Source organism: Gouania willdenowi, chromosome 9 (assembly GCF_900634775.1).
Source record: "Gouania willdenowi chromosome 9, fGouWil2.1, whole genome shotgun sequence".
NCBI lineage: Eukaryota > Metazoa > Chordata > Actinopteri > Blenniiformes > Gobiesocidae > Gouania > Gouania willdenowi.
The window spans coordinates 1,675,038-1,680,457 of NC_041052.1; positions in this window are offsets into that span (position 1 = coordinate 1,675,038).

Consider the following 5,420-nt stretch of genomic DNA (forward strand, 5'->3'; position numbering starts at 1 on the left):
TCTCTGTTGTTCACTGTTTATTCTTTTAAGGGATCCTGCACTGTTTTAACAAATGTGGCCCTTAAATCTTTTAAATGTACTCATTAGTAGATTCTAAACAAAACACATTATTTTGCACCGTATTTATTGTATTAACTTTTTAAAAAGGGACAAGTTTACCGTTTTAGAGCCTGTGTGCCGCCATGTTGAAATGACATCATTGATGACGCCAATCATCCCTTTTAGTCCATTGAGTTCTAAAGGAGGTGAAGCATTCAGCATCATTTAGCAGCTTTTTCAGTCAAAATAAAAACTTGTGCTGCTTTGGGTTGATCTAAAAATCAGTAAAAGTTTTAAAAAGTCGATTTAAACCACTTTTGTTTACCAAAATTTGATAAACAAAATCCGTGACCCGAAAAAATCTGTGACCGCAGGGGGCGACAGTTCTATCTCTGCTGTTTCATTGACGTCATGAATAAGAGAAGAAGAGCTCCTACATGTAAATACAGACAACCAGGATCCACTGCTGCTCATTAATGCCGACCCAAGTAAAATCTGTCTGCTACAAAGAACTGGTGTTCTAGTTAGAAATGGTTGAAGGTTTGGTTTATGGTTTAAGTCTGGATTTTTTGCTCTTCTTCTCTTCTTCATGGTGTCTACAAAACAGCAGAGTTGGAACTGTCGCCCCCTGCAGTCACACATTTTGTTTATCAATTACGGTAAACGAAAGAGTTTTACATCGACTTTTTTTTTTACTTTTACTGATTGTTAAATCAATCCAAAGCAGCACAAGTTGTTAATTTGACTGAAAAAATGATGAATGATGAATGCTTCACCTACTATAGAAGTCAGTGGACTAAAATGGGCGACTCACGTCATCAATGACGTCATTTCAACATGGCTCTACAACGTAAACTAGTCCCATTTTAAAATGTTAATAAAACAAATATGGTGTAAAATAATGTCTTTTGTTAAGCATAGATCTTCAAACTGTGGAGGATCCCTTTAAGCTAATTCTCAAACGTTGATGATAAAAACAGTCAGAGAAACTCTTTTTGCTGTTACAGGTGTAAACTAATTCATATTAATATTTTGTAAACACAGTTAAAGGACACGTTGACCTTAAACTACGGTTCAACATCGTCGTCTCTGCTGAGTTGAGTGTTACTGGAAAATACCTCAGTGGCTTTGACCGTTCTCCCATCACATCACTAATGGAACGACAGCCTGCATTACTGTGTGATTGTGTCATCATCACATTGACACAATTCCAGCAGAAGGTGTTACATTGTGAAGGCTGCAGAATGTTGATCCACCTGTTAGAAGAGGAAATAAGTGTCACCCTGTGACGGATGAGCTTTGGCTAGAAATCACTTTTTATTCACTGACAAAACAAAAAAGGCTTCAGTTTCATTGTTTACATAATGAAAACCTTCTAACCTTTCCTCGCTCTTTCAAAATAAACCTGCAAATAAAAAACGAAAAGACGAGACATTAACAAACGTTTATACACTTAATATGGAAGGAAAATATTCTTTTGGTCATCCAACATGGTTAAAATATGGGATTTATGTTACGTTGGGGATAAGTCTGGGAGAAAACTACAGCAGAGTGAAATATGATCATGGATTAATATTTAGTTTGTAAAATGTTTGAAAGGGAGAAGGTTTCAGCTCTGGAAGGTGAAACCATGGAGATTAGATTAAAGGATCCTCCACTGATTTAACAAATGTGACCTAAAAACCTGCTAAATATCCTCATTAATAGATCCATGTCTAACAAAACACACTATAATGCACCATATTCACTTAATTCACTTTTAAAAATAGGACTATTTTACAGTTTTAGGGCCTGTGTTCCTCCATGTTTAAATCATGTGATTGATGATGTTACACGGCCCCACTGCTTCAGTGTCTACTACCAAACCATAGAATTGGAACTCTCACCCCCAGTGGTCACAACTGTTTTTATCCTTATTCAGTAAATAAAAGAGGTTTACATCGACATCTTTAACTTATCTTGTTTTTTAGAGCAACCAAAAGCTGCACAAGTTGTCATTTTGACTGAAAAAGCTACTAAATGATCTAAAAAGATGCTAAATTATTTAAAAATCTACTAAATGATCTAAAAAGATGCAAAATTATTTAAAAATCTACTAAATGATCTAAAAAGATGCTAAATTATTTAAAAATCTACTAAATGATCTAAAAAGATGCAAAATTATTTAAAAATCTACTAAATGATCTAAAAAGATGCTAAATTATATAAAAATCTACTAAATGATGTAAAAAGATGCTAAATTATATAAAAAGCTACTAAATGATCTATAAATCAGGCTGAATGTTTCACTCCAATAGAAAATAATGAGATGTTTACAGGCAGTGGAGCTGTGTGACATCATCAATCACCTGATTTCAAGATGGAGGAACACAGGGTCTAAAACTGTAAAGTAGTCACATTTTTAATAGTTAATTGAATTAATATGGAACAAAATAATGTGTTTTGTTAGACAGATATCCAACGCTAATGCTATAATAATAAAATATGCAACTCAACGTCTGAAGCTGTAATGTTGACATGAGGTATAATAATTAATGTGATGTTCAAAACAGTCATTATTGCAAAAAATGTAACACTACTTTTTGTGATAATATTAAGATGCTGTTGATTTAGACTGAATAAATCAGTGTTTTTCAAGCTTTGGTTCGCCTGAAATGTCTATCGTACATGATTAGAAAAAATACAAATTACAATACAAAGTATTTAGTTATGTATATTTTAAATCATTCTTTTTTCAAATTAAAACACTACCAACAACCATAAACAACTGTATTCTATAGTTTCACTTTCTCCACACACAAAAAAAAAAAATCAAAATTCAGTGTAAAAATATCTTGTCAGTAACTCTGGCTACTCTGTATTTATATGTAACTCAGTTTAACAAACGTGATCAAAAACTAAGAGATGCTTATTTAATCAAAATGAGGTCACGACTCAAAAAAAAAGCTTGTGAACCACTGGAATAAATGTTGGTTAATAATAATAAATATAATGTGTGTGGTTTAATAGATGAGGGAACGCTGAGTGGAAAAGTCATCGGGAGAGTTCTGAACAGAAACAAAAGTGAGGGAAGAGGAAGAGGAAGAGGAAGAGGAAGAGGAGGGACGACCTCAGTGATCAGCTACAAGAGCAAAACAAACACTGATGGGAATCAAACCAATGTTGCTCACACCCTTTATAAAACAGGAAAAGTCCCTGAAGTACCTGCAGCTTCTGGACCAGGTCCAGAAATAATAATAATAATAATAATAATAATAATCATTATTTCAGACGTTGTGACAAAGTGAAAGAGAAGTGAACAAGGTCGTGTGTCAGAAACAGAAAAACAGAAAAGCTGCTGTTTTAGTCAAACTCAAAGTTCTTTCATGTCATCAAGACAAATGCATTCATTGATTAAAAATTAAAGGCAAACAATAAACATTAATTTATTCCTTTAATCATGAAAAGGTAAAGTTTACTCGGTTTGAAACCTTTAAATGCAGATACTGTAACTGAAAGATAATCTATAAAAACTCACACAAACAAGAAAACCTCCAACATCCATATTTGTTATTCTTTATTTTTTTTAAAAATCTGAATCTAATCCAGATGAAACTCTGTGGGATAATTCAAGAACAAACTTGATGTAATCGAGTCAAATAACATAAAGATAAAAAAAAATTATGAACCAAGATTAGAATTTTTTTAATTTTGCAAATGAGGGATTTTCAGATTTTTTAAAAAAAAAAAAATTAATTAATTAATTTCATTTCCTTACCACCATTTTTTTATTTATTTATTTTTTTTAAACTAATCCAGAATCAGTCGGCCATGCTGGTCTAAAATCCCTCTAACATGTTATGGAATCTTTCATGGTTCAAAGACTATCTTTAGTTCCAGTTCTTAGAATATTTGACGTAATCCTGCAAACAATCAAATAAACAAACAAACAAACACTGGTGACAATATGCTGAGCTCCTGGTGCAGATAATAAACTATAAAATAAAATTAATAAACTTGGTAGATAAATGAGTGACTGGTCTGTTTAGAAATGTAATTGGTAAAAAGCTTGTATGTGTCACATCATCTAACACTGGATCTTTGATTACATTTTCATGTTCTACAAACGTTATATCAACACTAACTATGTAACACAATGAGTCAGCTTTACTTCATTACTCCACATTCATCTCTAATGATTTCTGATGAAGCCAACATTTAAAAAGGAATCTGCACCCACACACCACATCAATGGCCTGATAAGCCCCGCCCCCTGCCGACCCAGTCTAAAGTGTCCTTTAGAAACCATTAAGAGCTGCTGGTTGAACATAAAGAGGTTTGTTATCCTGAGTGTCTCAGTGAGTGCAGCCTTTGATCAGCGATGATGACGTTCTAATAAAGGAGAAGAAGAAAAGGAGGAGGTACCAGTTATATCAGGATATAAACGTTGGTCTGGTGGTTTCCTTGGATTCAGAGTAAAGCATGTGCAGCGAGGAGGCAGAACAGAACAAAGGACAAAGAACAAAACATGGTGACCTTTAAAAAGACAGATTTGGGCTTTCAGACTGTGCAAAGCATTCTGGGAGTTTAACTCACTGTAATTACATGTGGCCGCATGTGGATGAGAGGTCAGAGCAGTGTGTGTAGTGTGTAGTGTGTGTGGTGTGCAGTGTGTGTAGTGTGTGTAGTGTTGGTGTGTAGTGTGTGTAGTGTGTGTAGTGTGTGTAGTGTGTGTGGTGTGCAGTGTGCAGTGTGTGTAGTGTGCAGTGTGTGTTGTGTGTGTGGTGTGTGTAGTGTGTAGTGTGTGTAGTGTGTGTAGTGTGCAGTGTGCAGTGTGTGCAGTGTGTGTAGTGTGTAGTGTGTAGTGTGTAGTGTGTGTGGTGTGCAGTGTGCAGTGTGTATAGTGTGTAGTGTGTGTGGTGTGCAGTGTGTGTAGTGTGCAGTGTGTGTGGTGTGTGTAGTGTGTAGTGTGTGTAGTGTGTGTAGTGTGCAGTGTGCAGTGTGTGTAGTGTGTAGTGTGTAGTGTGTAGTGTGTGTGGTGTGCAGTGTGCAGTGTGTGTAGTGTGTAGTGTGTGTGGTGTGCAGTGTGTGTAGTGTGCAGTGTGTGTGGTGTGTGTAGTGTGTAGTGTGTGTAGTGTGTGTAGTGTGCAGTGTGCAGTGTGTGTAGTGTGTACTACAGTGTGTAGTGTGTAGTGTGTAGTGTGTGTGGTGTGCAGTGTGCAGTGTGTGTAGTGTGTAGTGTGTGTGGTGTGCAGTGTGTGTAGTGTGCAGTGTGTGTAGTGTGTGTGGTGTGCAGTGTGTGTAGTGTGTGTAGTGTGTGTGGTGTGCTGTGTGTGTAGTGTGCAGTGTGTGTAGTGTGCAGTGTGTGTAGTGTGTAGTGTGTGTAGTGTGTGTAGTGTGTA